Consider the following 19,158-nt stretch of genomic DNA (forward strand, 5'->3'; position numbering starts at 1 on the left):
ACCATAGAGGCTTCTTGCGCAAGAAATTTATGTTGCCTGTCTACACTGCCCTCTTGTGGAAGAGCTCTTGCGCAAGAGGGCTTATTCCTCATGGGGAGAGGAATAACTCTTCCAGAAGAAGCCCTGTTTTCCGACGCTGTACTGTAAATTTACTTGCGCAAGAATGCACGTGCAGTGTAGACAGCAGGCAAGTTTTTGTGCAAGAACAGCTGTTCTTGGGCAAAAAGCCTGCAGTGTAGACGCAGCCTGGCAGTAAAGATGATTATCCCCCTCTTCTTAGTGAGTAGAAGTTAAATACAAATTAAATCACATCCAAGTCCTCCACGAAGATCCAAGTCTCTCCCATGTACAATAATAAGAGCGCACCAGAGATTTAGGAGGCGGAGGCTTGCAGGGCCTAATCCTGAGAGGTACCGAGTACCTACAACTCTCCTGTGTTCAATAGGTGCAGCAGACACTCAGCTCCTTCTTAGGGTCAGCTCTTAAAATAGCGCTATTGCTTATTATACGGAGGCAGATAACTCAAAGGCAGATTTTAAAGTTGTGTTGCCATTTATATTTTACTTGTTAAAAATAACTGCTGAGGCATTAAACCTCTCAGCATTTGGTTTACATAATTTAGATAAACTGGCCTTTCCATTCTCCTGGGCAAGTAAGTGGTGTGTTTCTGTTTTACATATGGGGACATACGTGTCAGTTGCAAAGACTGGCATTTGGGTTCTGGGTCTGTGCATTAAGGCTGCAGAGGGTCATTGACTTAGATGCTATGGCTGGACTTGACAGACGCAGGCATAATTTCATGACCACTAAAACTTTCTGTAGCTGTGCAAGGTGTAGCAGGGTGGTCACCCCGTTCCAGGCATCAAATGGGTGGGGCCAATTATCAGAGGCTTTGCGGCGGCCAATCATAGCCCAGGAGGGCTGTATAAAAGAGGAGGCTGGCCAGGCTGAGCATGTTCTTGTTCTAGTTGTGGACAGGAAGGATCTGGTTAGCAGGGAAGCTGGAGGTTTCCAGAGACATAGCAATGCTGGGGAAAGACAGTCAGAACTGGGGAGCTCTGGCCTGACCTCACTCCCGGGCTGCAGGGCTTGAGGCAAGGCCTGAGGATACTAGGGCCACAGGGAGGCAGCCAGGATAGAAGAAGGCAGTAGGTTCACACTCCTTGCCAATGAGTGGCCATTTCAGACTGCAGTTTGCCCCTGAGGTAAGGGGTTAGATGATGACTGGAAGTAGTGTCACGGAGGCGAGGTGGGTATAGAAGTTTGGGAGTGCATTATGGGAGCACTGCAGCAGGGCAGTATCTTGAGGGAAGGGCTCTATAGTCTGGGAGGGACTTGGATCCTGATACAAGGTAGAGAATAAACAAGTAAAGCAGGTGAGACACTGGCCAGAAGGGGGTGCTCTGGGGCTGAATTGAGCTAATTCCCTGAGGCTACGTCTACACCAGCAGCTTCTTGCACAAGAACTCTTTTGCGGAAGAGTTCTTGTGCAAAAACTCTTCCAGAAGAGAGCGTCTACACTGGCATGTGCTTTTGCGCAAGAGCATCCATGCCAGTATAGACGCTCTCTTGCGCAAGAAAGCTCTGATGGCCATTATAACCATAGGGCTTTCTTGCGCAAGAAATTCATGTTGCCTGTCTACATGGGCCTCTTGCACAAGAACAGTTGTGCAAAAGGGCTTATTCCTGAGTGGGAGCATCATAGTTCTTGTGCAAGAAGCCCTGATTTCATACAGTAGAACGTCTGTGTACTTGCGCAAGAACACACAGCCAGTGTATACAGGCAGCAAGTTTTTGTGCAAAAGCGGCCACTTTGGTGCAAGATCGCGCCAGTGTAGACATAGCCTGAGTGTCCAGCAGGAGGCACTGGCAGTGAGTTGCACTGTTAAAGAAGAGTAATTAAATGGCATCCTGGTCATAAGCTGATTGTTGTGGGAACAGGAAGGAATTTCTTTCACTCCTGAACTGCTGTGAAAGATGAGTAGGAGCCCTCTACCCTTTCCATCATCTGAGAGTGGAGGGAGTGGCCAGAAACAAGGAGCCAGGACTTACAAGATCTGTGATCTGATACAGCCTGGCATATACTATGTTTGTTGGTGAAATTCTGAACCCATGGGATGTTTACTCTTGATTTCACCTTCAGAGCAGGTCTCCTCCCCACACCCTTGGCAACTAACATTGCACCTTACATGCTTTTGAAAAAAGGGTCTAGGCTCTTCTGTCACCTAATCTATAGCTCCAGTCAGGCAAAAAATCTTGGATTTAAAGCACATATCAAACCAGGTATAATGGCTTTAGGTGAGGACAATGGGAGGTCTTGGGCTAAATTTCAGGTAAGATCCCAGGGTAATCTTGCAGTGGAGATAGAGCCACAGGTGCATACAAAATGTTACCCAGCATGTGTATCTAGTAGAAGGAAAAATAGTAATTAAAGCAGGAGGGGAAAATTGAGACCTGGAATTATCAGTTGCAATGCAGCAGGGATGAGTATGCTTTTGGGGAACAGCTGTGCAAGGAAGCACTGGTTAGAAATGGGGATCCAGCAGCCAAGTTTTCATCTGGGCTCTAAGTACAGCAGTTGTGGCAGTGGGGATGTTCCAAATGAGAGAGGGTGGGGCAGAGACTCAAACTCAACCTCTTCAGTGCAGAATGATTTATTGGTGCGAATAGATATTACAACAGGAATTAAAGCAACAAACAAAGACTCACATAGACATTTACTAGTGTTTCCTGTGATAGTTCTAGAACAGGAGACAGGACGGGGGAACTCTTCTTCCACTTAGATGCTCATTCTTCTCCAGCATTAGTGTAACTGATCCTGCTCTCTTACAGTGACCAGTGACTGACTTTACTGCTTTCTCACGCTAAGAGGTGATTTTATGCCTCACGAAAGGGCTGAAACAAAAAACAGGACTATGTAGCACTTTAAAGACTAACAAGATGGTTTATTAGGTGATGAGCTTTCGTGGGCCAGACCCACTTCCTCTGATCAAATAGTGGAAGAAAATTGGCATGACCATATAGTCCAAGGGATAGAATCAAAAAAATGAACACATATGAAAAGGGCAAATCAAATTTCAGAACAGAAGGGGGATGAGGGAGGGAGGTAAATGTCTGTGACCTAATGATATTAGAGGTGATAATTGGGGAAGCTAACTTTTTAATGGGTAAGGTAATTAATATCTTTGTTAAGACCTAGGTGCAAAGTGTCACATTTAAGCATGAATGACAGTTCAGAGGATTCTCTTTCAAGTCTGGTGTTAAAATGTCTTCGAAGCAGGATGCAGGTAATCAAGTCATTGAGACAATGTCCTTTCTGGTTGAAATGGCAAGAAACTGTTTTTTCTTTGTGATCCTGTCTAATATCTGTTTTGTGGGCATTGATTCTTTGGTGAAGTGTCTGAGACATTTGTCCAATGTACATAGCAGACGGACACTTTCGGCACATGATAGCATAAATTATATTTCTGGATGAGCAGGAATATGTGTTCTTACTCTTATAACTCAATTGGTTAGGTCCAATAATGGTGTCAGCAGAGTGAATATGTGGACAAAGCTGGCAACGAAGTTTGTTGAAAGAGAAAGTTCCAGGGTTGGTATTAGTGTGGTATATCCTGTTCCAGTCTTGGTTGTAGTTTATTGATAATGTGTTGGACAGGTTTAAGTTGGGGGCTATAGGTGATAACAAGTGGTGTTCTATCGTTGGTTTTCTTGGGTCTGTCTTTGGAGTAGATGGTTTCTAGGTATTCATCTGGCTCTTTCAATTTGTTTTTTTATTTCTCCGGGTGGGTAGTTGAGGTTTATAAATGCTTGGTAGAGATCCTGAAGTTTCTGGTCTCTGTCAGTGGGATTAGAGCAGATGCGGTTGTATTGAAGGGCAAAGTGGTCATCTTCCTCCCAGTGCACTCATAACTACAGGTATAGTGCTGGATCTATATATATTTTTCTCCCCAGAATACCTCCCCACAGATGGTTTTAAGCATAGAGCAACAATTCTGACCTGTTTATAAGAAGCAGCTACTCTGAGTCAGCCTATATCAGCAGTAGGGAATTTCAGATATGCCACAGTTCACCAGAAACTTCCATAATCTGCTCTTCCACCCACTTATTAAACAGAGAACAGCAGTGTCCCTAGAAGCAAATGTTGGCCCAGACTCTCTACAGCCATACAAATTCTGAGGCAAAGCTAAACAGAGCCTCAGTATAAATTAAAGGGATCTCTTCCCAGCAGCTGCAATGGATATAAGTAGCCTAGAGTGACACTCACAATTTCAGTGCCATTCATTAACTCTTCATTCTTATGACAAGCTATACAAGTGATGCCAAAGTTCAATGTATTTTTTCCTCTGCCTCTCTGGATGATGGTAGGTGTGTACAGAGCCTTAGCTATCACTTGTATTTTCTGGTTATTTTCTTGGAGTCTTTTCCTATTTGAAATAGGCAGACCAGAGGCTCTTGCTTCATGAATTGTGCAGGAGATTTAGTGTGATGCTGCCAGCCAGAGGGAACACTTAAGGCAGTCTGTGTAAATTGCACAGGATTGCTAATGAGTTAGTATTTTTAAGGCAGGAGAATCAAGTGTATCTGATTAGGCTAAAGGAGCAGCATCTTGCAATGGGGAAGGCATTCAATATCTACAAACTGTGGGGCAAACCCTTCCCTTGGCAGCACAGAAATGTAGAGATAACACTCGATGTGTCTTCTGTTGCAAGAAACATACTGGTGAAAGCAGGAGTCCTCCAGGCAGGGCAGGAGTACAGATTCTCAAGTCCCGTTTTCTGGTGCATTAATCAATAGCAGCATACACCTGACGCAGTGCTTGCTACTTAGTATTATCTGTATTACCTGGGCTGATAGCTGGATGGTCTCCCTAAACAGTGGACTGAGCCCATTTTGGGGACTGGTTGGTTATTTTACTCTCTTGCTGTCTCCCTCTTCCCCTAGCATTCTCTCTCAGGTGCTAGGGGGACGCTCAGTACATTGTAGAGCATCTGCCGAAAGCTATTGGGGTGAATGTTTTAATACAGATATTTGTAGAGGCACTGTATGTAATCAATTAAAATATTTAATTGAGCTAGATTAGCATATAGTGCTATCTTTGTCATTAAATTATAGATGAACTTTGCTGGTAGTTTGGTTTAGTCATTATGAAGTGCTGCTGTTTGACTCAATATTACAGTTTCTCATATTTTCCCTTGTGGCTCATGTTACACAAACATCTTAGTTGATGTGATCCTTGAGTATCTCTATGATTTATAACCTCTCTTGTGCTCAAGACTTTTCCCACTACTAAAAAATCCAATACTTATTTTATTGTTTTTTGAATGCAAGTGGTATCACTTTTAATAGGTATGGATTTCCAGTGTAATAAAGTCCCAATGCTGCAAACACTTGCATACCCGCCATAAAGAGTTCAATGGATTATTCTTGTGTAAAGTTAAGCATGTTTGAAGTGTTTGCCTGTTCTAGGCCCAAGGATCCATTAAGAGATAAGCAATGTGGTAGCTTTTGTATCCCTAAAGCCAATAGAAATGCTGGATATTGAAGAAATGCCAGATCAGATAGGCCCAGACACTGTATAATGGTGATTAGGACACCTCAGTATTTAAAGCTGCTCTACTTTTATGGTACAACAAAGTGTCATAGTGGATGACATAGCATGACAGCAGTGTTAACATTTGGGATTTGGTTAAATTGAGAGCTAATGAGCAGCAAGTGGTGATGTAAATCTACCCCATACATGTTGGTGAGGACTTTGCTGTCACTAGTTCCTTAGTGAGCTCTAATCTAATGCTGTTCAAGCGGCAATAGAGCAAAGATCACTATGGACCTTTCAATGTGCAGTAGCAGGATTCACAAGACCTTTTAAGTGAGGCAGGCTAGCATGCTGTAGATTGACACCCCTGCTGCATACTAACTCCCCAAATAGGCCTCCAAAACTGCACTGTGATCAGCATGGGTCAACTGATTCACCCAAATGGGTCAAAATGGAGCCTCTGAGCCTTAATATGCTAGTCTGTTTGGCTGCAGAACATATGTCAACAGAACACTGAAAACAAATATAAAATGCACATTTAGTGGTATGTCTGCAGATGTAAAGACACGGCCTGCCCTGAATAATGGGCAGTAAGCAGAGGAAGTTCTGAATAGTGACTCGGTCAGAATTTGGTCCCTGTTTTTCTCCAAGCTTCATTGGGGGGAGGAGGAGGAGGAAGGGGAGATAGGTAACGCCAGACTTTTCTCTGCTGTAGCTTACTTCTCCCTCTGGGTCAGCTCAGCTGCATTAGTTGGAGCCTAGATCAGATGGATAGGTGCCACTTACTGCATATTCACTGTTCTAAAATTGATGTATATACTTGTGCACATAAGTGTGAAGAAACAGGAACTTAATGAATGATAACTTAAAATGCTCTTATACTGAACTGGTCATTGTAATTACTTATAAATTAGATAGTTGTTTTCCTGAAGGATTCCAAGTGTTACGAAAAGATAATATGTGAAATAGAAAAATTATCAACATACTATGATCTACCAAACTAGTTAGCATTATTCTAATATAATAAAGTTTTATAACACAGGATCCAGAATAAATCGGTAGGGGGGGTTGCTTGCTTACATCTTGCTTGCTTTCATTTCTGTAATTTATGGTAAATAGGACTAAGTATTAAAGTAGGCAGAGAATGAATAGTATTTGTAACAAATGTGCAAAACCAGACTTATCAAGAGGGCTGCATGCAGCACTCACTATCATAATTTCTTGCAGATGTATCCGTGTGTCTTGAAAGGGCCAGTGCTTTTTCAAGGGAGATCATCATTAGTTCATTTTCTATTCATGCTAACTAATGCTGGTCATACTTCTGCGTTCTTTGACAGAATTATGACTGCACGCTGTGGGGCCATGAGCATCTGACTGCAATTTCTCATTCCTTAAACGTTCACATTTTTTGATGGAACTAGTCACCCATGGTAAGAACATCTGGAATTCAGTATCACTTGTCCTTTTCCTGATGTTACCTCCCCCTGTTTAATCAAGACTTTGTGGGGAAGAAGGGAGGGAAGAATTGTTGCCAGCACTAATAGCTTCAATTTTCTTGACCATATAGTAGAGCTCTGAGGACTATTTAGGCAGACTTTTATGTTAAGGGTACGGTATAAATAGTTTGTAAGGATTAACAACAAATACATGTTTTAATGAGTGGTTAATCAATTGTAATAACCAACAGGTTAAAAGCTTCCTTGTAACCATGGCTAATCACCAATTGTAACACCTTACGCAAATGTTCATATAACCATGTATAATATACTGCTTATGATTATAAATGGCTAATATATGTTATAAAAAATTACAAATTTATCCTTAATTTAAAATAAGACTATTAAGGAGCATTTGTGGTGAAAATATTTGAAAGGGGGAGCTATCAGATTCAGTGAAAATATGTGAAAGGGGGAACCAGCAGATTCAGTGGAAATATTTGAAAGGGGAAGCTGTCAGATTCAACATCATATATGTCACCATCAAGGCTAATCACAAAGGAATGTAGCCTCCTTGTAGATGGAGCACCTCCCAGAGTGAGCTCTAACCGGGTCCTTAAAGCAGTCTGGATATTGTGACATTCCATAGTAAACACACTTTGTAATTGGCTGGAGTTCCATCCTAATAATATGCCTGTTATGGGGCATCTGCCCCCACATTGGCATGTAAAGGGTTAATGGACTCCCTTGAGAGGCTGTGAAAAAAAGCAGCCAATAGGAGTGGGGCTGCAGGGAGTAGCTAATCAGGGCTGGACAAGCCTATATAAGAAGAGGTGCAAGACAGAGCCAAGGCAGTTGTTCTCTGGAGCTTGAGGAAGGATGATTGCCTGCCTTACAGTAGTAAGAAAGATAGCACCTTGGATAGAGCAGAGCTGGGCAGGATCGGGGTAAGAGAGAGCTCCCAACTGAATGGTGGCAAGCTAATGCCCTGAGATAAGGGCAGAGATGATGCTGGGGCTGTGGGGAGTGCTGGGAAGTGGCCCCAGGGGAAGTAGACTGAGAGGTTGGAAGGGATACAATGCATGGTTACCAATTAATGCTTCCCGGGGCTAGCACCCAGGGTAGGAGGTGGACACAGATTCCCCTCACAATCCCCACTTGCTACTGAGTGAGTGTCTGGACCATTGAACTATGATACATTCTCCCAGAAGGTGCAGGGACATCGAGTGCAGCACATCCAGAGAGCCGTGTCCTGAAGAAGACGCTGTCGTCCTCGGAGTGACACATATCTGGAAGCAGAGGTGATGATGGAAGCTCTAGAAGAGCACTAGAAGAGCATGTAGAGCTAGTTCCCAGGACATCCAGCAGGAGGCACAACAGTGGTGAGTCACACTCCATCACAACACCTGCACCAAGACAGTTGCTGAAAGCAAATCACTGCTGATGCAGGCAGTTACTGGGTTTAGCTATATAGCATTTACAATGATTTAATCTTTTACCTAATAATACCTAGATTATTAAACTAAAATTGATTTTAAAATCATTACAGTGTATGTACTTAAGAATTTCTTCTGCTTCTATGTCAGACTATTTTTATCTTTCTTTAAACACATCCTTTGGTAAAACACAAGTTGAAATCTCACTATACATAAATGAGAATGAACAGTGGTCAATTCAGCTGATTTTTATTATAGGCAGAGTTGATAATGGTGACTATAGAGAGAGTCGCTTAATGTTTCTCAGCGTAAGAACCTGTTTTCAGTTATTTTTAGTTTGTCAAACTCTAATAATCTGGGTTGAAATTTTCCATGATGCTTTTCCACCTCTGACTGAAAGGGGGTTTTGTTTTTGTGTGTTTTTTTTTTACTTTTGAAGTTTCAGTAAAAATGGTTCAGCCATTTCAGAGAATAAGCTTAGAAAAAAATCTTTGTTTACCCATATTAACAAAGTGATTATATTAAAAAAAAAAAAAAAAACTTCAGATGCTACAGTTAAAGGTCTAGAAAACATGACCTATGAAGGAAGGCTGAAAGAATTGTGTTTGTTTAGTTTAGAAAAGAGAAGATTGAGGGGGGACATGATAGTTGTTTGCAGGTATCTAAAAGGGTGTCATAAGGAGGAGGGAGAAAACTTGTTCATCTTGGCCTCTGAGGATAGAACAAGAAGTGTTTCTCCAGGGGAAGATTGTAGAGTAATGCCTATAGTATGCCTTTAATCAGTGTGGTTTCATTCATCATAGCAGTGTTTCTTTAACATCCAAAGATGGCAAGGGATAGTGATTTTATGTCTCAATGGTGCAAAAGATTATTTTATATTTAGCTAGCCTGAAATCAGCTTATAAATTCCTTTTTTTCCCCTTAGAAAAACTTTTTAAAAAGGCTCATAATAGAGATCAGTAAACATAGCTAAAACCATCCTTTTATAGTCTTTGTACTTTCTGTACACTTGTTTTGAAACATTCTGCCTCACTAATGAGTTGTAATGTTTCTCAAGTATTGTAGAAGATTCTGATTCAACCATTTAGGCTGTGTCCAGACTCAGGGTTTTTTTGGGAAAAGTAGCCTTTTTCCGAAAAAACTTCCCCTGCGTCCAGACTCAAGCCGCGTTCTTTCGAAATTAAATCGAAAGAACGCGGCTTTTCTTTCGATGGCAGTAAACCTCATTTCGCGAGGAAGAACGCCTTCTTTCCAAAGTTCCTCTTTCGAAAGAAGGCGTTCTTCAATGTAAATAGGGCTTCTTCAAAAGAGAGCATCCAGACTGGATGCTTTCTTTCGAAAAAGCAAGCCGCTTTTTCGAAAGTTCAACGTGCAGTCTAGACGCTCTCTTTCGAAAGAGGCTCTTTCGAAAGTATCTTTCGAAAGAGCCTCTTTTGAAAGAGGCTTGCAGTCTAGACATAGCCTTAGTGTTTAAAGGAGTGTGCCAATTGGAATTGGAATTATAGAAGTGTCAGACTTCTATAATTTTTGGCTGTCGTGAGAAATCTGTACAGTGAAACATGTATATTATTATTTAGGTGACTCCTGTGTGAGATTCTGTCCTGTTTTCTCTTAACGTTTCAATAAGAAAAACAGACACTCTCTAATACTCTGCATCTGAACTGAACCACAAAATGGCAGCTCTCAGCTGCCCTGGAAGCAAGCAAGGGGAGTTCTATACATTTAAAAGGGCACTGGATAGAACTCACAATGGCATCGCCTGTCAGTGAAGTACCTAGAGCATATGCAGTATGTATTATTTATCACTGGTGTCTGATTGAAATCAAACTGCCCATTTAACCAAAAGCTTTGCCAAAGTGTCAAATGTGATTTATGATGGGGGTGGTGTGGGGGGGGAAAGGCATCTCAATAGCGGGACTCCTCAAAGGAGTCTGGGGCTCAGGAGTATTCACCCTCTGAAAATCAAATCCCTGTAGGGATATCTCATGTTGGGCCCCTAAAATTACTAGTCACTTTAGAAAACACTTCACCAAGGCTGTGTCTAGACTACATGGCTCCATCGACGGAGCCATGTAGATTAGGGTTGTAGGCAAAGGGAAATGAAGCGGTGATTTAAATAATCGCCGCTTCATTTAAATTTACATGGCTGCCGCGCTGAGCCGACAAACAGCTAATCAGCTGTTTGTCGGCTCAGCGCACTAGTCTGGACGCTCCCCTGCCAACATCAAAGCCCTTTGTTGGCAGCCCCATTATTCCTCCTGGGATGAGGCTTACCGGGGCTGCTGACAAAAGGCTTTGATGTCGGCAGGGGAGCGTCCAGACTAGCGCACTGAGCCGACAAACAGCTGATCAGCTGTTTGTCGGCTTAGCATGGCAGCCATGTAAATTTAAATGAAGCGGCGATTATTTAAATCACCGCTTCATTTCCCTTTGCCCAATAAACAAATCTACATGGCTCCGTCGACGGAGCCATGTAGTGTAGACGTACCTCAAGACATAGAAGACTCAATCACTAGTCACATTTTGAGCAACTTAATTTGTGGATGCCCAAGATGATGCTGAAGGTGTCTGATTCTTTTTTCCTTTGAGGATTGGAATTCAATGTGTTCTGAATGCCAGATTCTTTTAAGGACTGCAAATTGGATGTCTCAAAACTGAAATAACTAAAATCACTAATCTTGCATACAAATATCTAATACATATGAGCTGCATGAAAAATCATTAAAATCTTGCTCCAGTTTACTTGTAATAAGATTCCAGAATAACTTAAACTCTGGAATGTGTTTCCTTTGTAATTCTGCTAACCTGACTGAGATGATATTCACATTTCCATGGAAGGCAAATCTGCTCACCTCACCATTTGTTTGAGGGTGAGTGAGATGAGACTGCTGAGAGACGGTGGTTCCTGATGCTTTCTTCCACTCTGGTGTTGCTATTGAGGGAGGAAGGGAAGGGAGGGGGGGAGAAGAGAGAAAGAGAGACAGTGTGTAAGTAAGTAAGTATATGGAGTTATTATTTGTATATAATATATGCTTAATAAGAACATAAGAATGGCCATACAGGATCATAGAACACTGGAACTGGAAGGGACCTCAAGAAGTCATCAAGTCCAGTCTCCTGCCTGCACAGCAGGACCAAGTAGTGTCTAGATTATCCCTGACAGGCGTCTGTCTAACCAACTCTTCAATATCTCCAGTGATGGAGATTCCACAACCTCCTTAGGCAATTTATTCCAGTGTTTAACCACCCTGACAGTTAGGAACTTTTTCCTAATGTCCAACATAAACCTCCCTTGCTGCAATTTAAGACCGTTGCTTCTTGTCCTATCCTCAGAGGCCAAGGAGAACAATTTTTTCTCTCCTCTCTTTTAGGTACTTGAAAACCACTATCATGTCCCCTCTTAGTCTTCTCTTTTCTAGACTAAACAAGCCCAGTTCTTTCAGGCTTCCCTCATAGGTCAGACCAAAGGTCCTTCTAGCTCAGTATCCTATCTTCTGACAGTGACCAATGCTTGTACTCTCAGAGGGAATGAACAGAACAGGTAATCATCAAGTGATCCCTCTCCTGCCATCCATTCCCAGCCTCTGACAGGCTAGAAACAGGGCTGGCCTTACCATGAGGCAAACTGAGGCGGCCACCTCAGGTGCCAGACTCTGGAGGGCGCCACTAGGACCCAGAGAATTGAGACCTTTCGAAGTTTTGGCCCAAGCAAGGGGGTATGGGGGCATCATTTCAGCTCCCCACCTCAGGTGCCAAAATGTTATGGGCTGGCCTACCTAGGGACACCATTCCTACCCACCCTGGCTAATATGTATAAAAGAGAGAGATGGAAAAACTACAGCAAAACATTATAAAAAATTCAGACTTGTCAAAATTGAAACTCTTCATAGAGGCAGTTCAATTTCACTGAAATTGTGACTGGACCATTCCCACAAGGCAGGATGTTAGGGACCAGGAAACATTTGAAGTGCTCAGGCTTACAGCTCTCCAGCAATATGGGCTGCTAAGATCTATGATTCCAAGGCAGCCTGTCAGGTGGACAGCCTCAGAGTCAGGAATGCCAGTGTCCCTTGATCTGGAACAGCTTGTCATGAGGATTGTCATGGAGCAGGTGCTCCATGCCCTTTCACAGAGAACTGTGAAAGAGAATTTTTCTGCTCCGCTCTAATATGCCTTGTTGCCCTATTGGCCCGAGTGGGTAGCCAAAATTTGAGAACTTTACAGAGTTGTCTTCATTAGGATGAAAAATCAGTGAAAATTGTCCAATATATTCTTGGAGTTCTCTTGTGCCACGAAGTCCTGTTTCCCAGCAGAAACAGAGGATTTCTTTGCACTGAAATACCCAAGTCTAGTATGTCAGTGAGTTAGTTCTATAACCAAGAAACTTAATCCACCTGCCTTCCCTCAGGGCAATCCCCATAACTGCTTCTGGTTTTCTGTTCCTCCAACATACACCGTTCACAACCAGTATCCTAGCCCCTGCCTTTGTAATTAAGGATTCCCCTGTTCATCTAACTAGTTTTAGCTCTGATTTACAATGTAACCTATTGCCACCAGTGGTCACTACCACTCTCTGCAGCTTTTTTGTACTACAGGAAGGGGTTTGATTTCTCCTTCTGTTGAGCCTGAAGGAGTGCTTCCCTTTAAGGAGTTCTGTGGTTGTCTTTAACCTCTTCCATCCTCATCCCACGCCCATGGCAGCCATTAGCTCCTTTCATTATAACGATCTCTAGAGACACACACTTGTTTAATAACGTTTGAAGGTAGGATCACTTTAAAGGCACAACCCTATATATTTAAGAATGTCATTCCAATTGTAGATTTCAGGATGTGAGTAACGAACAGAATTTGTTTCCATGGGTTCATTAAAGTAGTCAGACATGGAATCTATAATATATCTGCTACCTACCTTGTTAAACCAATTTCTCTCCTGGCTGGTATTGATTTTCAGAAGCACTGAAAGTGTGCTAAGCATCCAGTCCAAACTAAAAATAACCATGGAAAATAATTGAATATAAAAGTGATTCTTTTCAAAGAGAAAGCGTTCTGCTATTGAAAGCCCTTTTGCTATGTTATTAAAGCACCATTCACAGTTGCTCAGCACAGAAAAAGCTAAGGAAGTTGCTATATAAGAATGGCCATGCTGGGTCAGATCAATAGTCCATCTAGCCCAGTATCCTGTCTTCTGAGAGTGATTAGTGCCAGATGATTAGAACAGGTCAATCATCCAGTGACCCATCCCATGTCATCTAGTCCTAGCATCTAGAAGTCAGAATCCAGGGTATTAATTAAAGAAAACTTGTGTACGTACAGTTTTGAACTCCTATCAAAATTGCGATAGAAGCCTATTATTGAAGAATCTGCAATATCACAAGTTAAGTAAGGCCTCCATTATAAACCAAAGTATAACCTCCTATGGACATGTCTTGATTTTAGGATTACCCTCGTAGGAACACCTTCACTGCCTATATAATAGCTGACCTCTCGTTTGCCTGTATAGCCAGCAACATCCAAAGGTGAGGAACGATTTAGCCCTGGGGAAAGTAGATTTAAAACTCTAGGCAGAACCCCTCCAGAGAAGACTATCCCTGAGATGTACTGAATCAACAAATCTCTCGATACCTGAAGTACCAGCTTGTCCACATGTTGTGTGGGCTGTGCCAATTGTTCTGCTTCCTAGCCCCCTCTTAAAGTAGTGGCACTGTGTCATTATGACACGCCTGAGCTAACCTTCCATCAGTAAAGGTCAAGTTGCTAATCAAGTCCCCACGTCTATGAAAATACATTTGGTGCTGGCAATAGAGTATGAACAGGTATGCAAACAAGCCCTTCCAGTAAAGAAGGGCCTTGTTTGTAAGGGATCATGCAAGAATTACAATTCTTAGCTTTGCTGATTTGTATCAAAAGCAAGCTTTCCTAACCGAAGTGTCTCTTTGAGAGACAAATTCAGTCCCCAAGATTGCCATAGAAACAGTTGGTTAAGTTAAATAGTAATCTGTCTTTGAAAAGGAGACACCAGCATGGAATGGATTAAAGCAAAGTAGGATTAATGAATTATTTATTAAATTAGAAACATTTGTATTTTTTGCAACCTTTTCAGCGCTACTATTGAGATAAAGCAGGTTGAATTCTGTTTAGACTAATTTCTTCCATTAAAGCTAACTTTGTCTGTTTCTTTGATTACTTGCTCTGGTGACACGTATTTCATCTGATAAAGCTGAATTGAGGTTTTGCCAAGGTATCTTCTGTAATTTATGCCTGGCTTACACTAAAATGTTAGTTTGGAAATTCCACTCCCCAGAGCGACATAGGTAAGCCGACCTAATCCCTGGTATAGACAGAGCTATGTTGATGGACAAATTCTTCCATCAACCCAGCTACTGCCTCCTGAGGAGGTGGATTACTGGTGCCAATGGAAGAAACCATCTTCGCCCCAGTATAGGTGTAGGGTCTTCACTGAAGCATTGCTATGGCACTGCTGCTGCTATGCTGCTGTAGAGTTTCTAGTGTAGACAACCCCTGACTCATGACTGACTCTCTGGTTTTTATACATTATTTCTATTACATGTCTAGTCTGAAATTTACTTTGCCAGGTATTTAAGGCATGATTATTGCTCTATTACATTTTCAGTCCAAACTATTTTTTAGCTAAATAATGTGCTTATATGTAGCCTTATCTCAAGACAGCAACAAACATGATAATTGAAACTCCACTGAAATGAATGGATCCCTTCACCCACAACTGAAATATAGGCTGAGACATGAGGGAAAGAAGCTGCTTTTAAAGAACTCGTTGATACTATATAACATTGAGGACTATAAAGGGAAGAAAATCATGGTATCCAGCAGAAAAAAACAGGAAGTGACTCAGAAAATAGTCTCTTGGATATGAAGGAGTGATGGAATTTCAAAATTTGGAAAATGTTGGGTCAGACTGATTCCTGGTGTAACTTATTGAAATCACTGGTTCAGGGATGAATTTTGGAAAATCTACTTTTTTCCATTTATTGTGTGATCAAATCTGTTTGGCATTCTGTGTAGATAGATGAAGTTTCCAATACCTATGCTTTTTAATAAGATTTTTTTCTAAGGGAGATACCCAGATTCCTTGCTATAAATGCCATGTTTCAATATATTCACCTACAGGACTTTACATCATATGTAGCTTCAAAATAAACCCTTCTGCCATTTAAACCCTCTGGTTTATGATCAGTGTCACAAAACCAACTAGTCTGGAATTAAAAAAAAAATCACACTTCAGTTTAATTTAGCTTTTATTTGATTTGGACATAAAGCTTTAGTCAAGTTACAAAAACAAATTCATAAAGGTAATTTTCTCCTGATGGATTACTCTCTTCAATTGCCAATGTATAAACATCTCTGTCCATCCAGCCATATAATCAATTTCCCAGTATACTTGCAGTATGGGGAGAGAGAGAAGAAACACATACTCAGGGCCTGAGTCACTACTGCATAACACCAGTTTCAGGACATTTAAGAGAAATTACACTAGGGTCCATAGACCGACCCAGTGAAGACAATGGGACTGACTACTTGTTCAAGAAGATGCTATTTGTTGTGAGTGAAGATAGCAGAGCGTGACCCAGGAAATTAAAGAGCTATTCCTGAAAACCCTTAGTAAGGAAATTCTGCAACTATTTAAAATTCCTGACTCATGATCAGCAACTACCTAAAAAGGGCAGGTGCAGTTGTTATAGTCTGAAACAATATTTTTAAACGTAAAGAGTAAATAATTTTTAGAGATTAAAGACGGCCACATCTTGCCACTTTTACTCATGCTGCTTGTTCAGTGTAAGAGTGTCAACATCTGACCTGCAATAAACATTTTAAAAAGTAGCCATCTCAGCTAGCCATAACTGAATGGTAAACACCAAGTTTCCTAAGAGTAAATGGACAAATGGGAATTTTAGTTTTGGAATTATCATACATTTTGTGATGCTTTACCACCCAGACAAAAAACAGGAAATGCTTTTTCCCTGTTGTTTTTTATGATTACATGAATAACTTAATTTTTTAAGAAGTTTAATTCATGATATGATAAAAACATTGATAGAAATATGTGTGGTCTTCAAATACCAGAGCCAAACTAGCTAGGGAGATAGATGTTACAGGGTGAAATACTTACATCTGATGCATAAAGGCAACTAGGAAAATTTAGATCTCTGTTCTGTGTGACCTGACTTTGATGTGGATTGTATGAAGAAAAAGGGTCTCTAGATTCTAAAAATCTAGTTAATTCCTCACAGATGGTGTGGTTAACTACTTCATTACAGCAATCATTTGCTTCTGTTATTCTGAACCAAATCTAAAATTGTTACCCTGTTCTGGTTCGTATAAGATCCTGAAATAAACAACCTGTCCTCCTCTGCCTTTTGGAGGTGGCTTATGATACTAATGATTAATTCAATGACAGACATTCTGACATACTTTGTTTTATTGGACACTGCATCCAAACATGGGCTTGACTACCATGGTCAATTTGCAGTTTTGCAGAATGTAGAAATGCATATTTTTCTTACTTTTCCTTGGACTTGTGGCTGGATCTATGTGAATTATTTTGTATCTTTTATCTAGAATTGGTGAGTAGTCAAGTTACACTCGAACTTTGATATATTAGCTGATTGGATGGAGTCTTTGCCAACCTTCACAATGGAGTTTCTCATTAACAAGCTCTCTGGAACATGTCTAAGGGTGAGATTATTTAAAACTTATATTTTCTTATCCGAGTCCTTGCTGCTAATTGAGTGTTAGGAACAAAAGTTTAAAAACTGGCACATTCCATTAAGGGGTAGCAGTATTCAAGATGAATAATAAGAGTATGATGTGTTTTGGTTAACACAGCACGTGGGGTGAATTGTTTTTTGTTTTGTTTGTTTGGCTTTTTGCTTCTAATAGGCATCCCTAGTACATACAGAGAAATCACAGACTGTGGTAAATGCTTAGGATTAGGATCTAGGGTTTTTGATTGCCTTTCCCAAAATCACGCAAACATATGGAGCCCGTCAATGACTATTTTTCTCCTTTGTAAAATTGGGTTAATATCTACTAGTAGAATCACCTGTGGCACTATGAAGCTCCTTTCTCCCTCTCCTCCCCCTCCCAAGAGCTTTGAGATATGTGGATGGAAATACTGTAATTCTTTCCGTTAGGAATTAGATGTGGCATTACTTGCAAATACCAGTGCTCCAAGGAGGAGCAATGGACTTGAGTTCCAACTCCCACATTCTCCGAAAACTAGGGAGGTGTTACCATTCAGCAGAGGCCTGTCCAGGGAGAAACTCTTACCAAAAATCATGCTTTTCAGCAAACAGGAAGAGAATCCATCATTGCAATTATTATCTTGGTGCCCACCCTAGCTTAAAAATACTAAAATGGAGCTAAGAAAAAGAGAGCAGTGAAAACACTATATTTTACTTACAGAGAAGTAATATACTGCCCATAACTTGAAATGAAGATGGTCTAACAATGCCACCTGCAGGCTGTCTATGTTTTTAGTCACAGAAGCTGTAGTACAGACGTTTCCAAACTGTGGGGCATGTCACCCTCAGGAACATGGAGAAATGTTTTGGAGGGGGGAGGTTGCAATGTAAAAGATATTTTTTACCTTTAAAACAAACTATTACATAACTAAAACTTAACATTGACCATTACACACACTGAAATAGTATGAGTAAACACTGTGCAACTGATTTTAATCCGATGGACATTTTGGCCAATACAAAGCTGCTAATGCAGGACATAAGAGTGCCTTACAGTGTATTTAATTATAAGCCCACCATCTTTTCTATAGCACAACTTCCTTTTCTGCTTTCCAGTTTAGCATATCCCATTCTGTCATTACAACAAGCAGTTGTGCAGTGCTTATTCTGCTAGTGAGGGTTTTTTTTCATATTGTTATGTGGTAAAAAATGGATTGGTACTTATCAAAAGTTGTTCCAAAACAAAGGGCAGAAACTGAAATGGGTGAAGTCAATACAGAGGAAAAGATCTGCAAAACCAAGAGAATATGATGAAGTGTATTTGGATTTTGGTTTCACTTTCAGTGCAGTTATTAGAGAAATTAGACTTCAGTCTGTACCATGTGCAGTAATGTTAGCGAATGATATTTGGCTTGAAGCCAACAAAATTAAGATGCTATTTAGAAACAAAACATGGAGATCTGGTAGGAAACAGATTTTTTTTTTTCAAATGAAAGTTACAAGAAATAAACACAATGAAAAATGTGGTCTCCAACCTGCACGTGATTTAAAACTGTTGTTTCTTAGTTCCCCCCTAAATTCTGTGTGAAATAACCAAGCATCTTCCTCTGCTCCCATTTCACAAAGCATTGCAAAGTGATATTACTTTGAGGGCTGAGTCTTGCTTTATTCTTACATTGTCAAGAATAAAAAGCCTTATTCAACTGGGGAAAAACTGATTCTCCCAGCAACAAGTGGGAAGCCATCATCAGAATCTGGATCGCTTGAGCCCCTTCTGTGTCCGGTGGAACTAGGACAGGCGTAAAAGCCAAAGTCATTGAAATTGTTCCACATATATTGTAGACTCATAAGATATACTGTGAAGCCCTTGCCACTCAAATCATGGATCAGCAACTTGCTGCTGTTCTAAGTTCTGCTATTAATATCATCAAGCTTCAGCAAGACTCAGCCCACAAAGGTATATCACTTTGCAATGCGTTGTGCAGAAATGCGACCAGAAGAAGTGCTTTGTTGTTTCACACAGAAGTTAT

General features: G+C 41.0%; 1 long non-coding RNA gene across 1 annotated transcript; it reads left to right on the forward strand.

Moving 5' to 3' along the window:
• The first annotated feature begins 6,870 nt into the window (after window positions 1-6,870).
• LOC142818350 (uncharacterized) lies at window positions 6,871-17,119 on the forward strand. The gene is made up of 3 exons (XR_012895823.2): window positions 6,871-6,966; window positions 8,181-8,354; window positions 17,004-17,119. It is a non-coding gene; the product is annotated as an uncharacterized LOC142818350 (long non-coding RNA).
• The last annotated feature ends 2,039 nt before the right edge of the window (window positions 17,120-19,158 follow it).

The sequence above is a fragment of the Pelodiscus sinensis genome, chromosome 1 (assembly GCF_052426305.1).
Source record: "Pelodiscus sinensis isolate ZL-2025 chromosome 1, ASM5242630v1, whole genome shotgun sequence".
Lineage (NCBI taxonomy): Eukaryota > Metazoa > Chordata > Testudines > Trionychidae > Pelodiscus > Pelodiscus sinensis.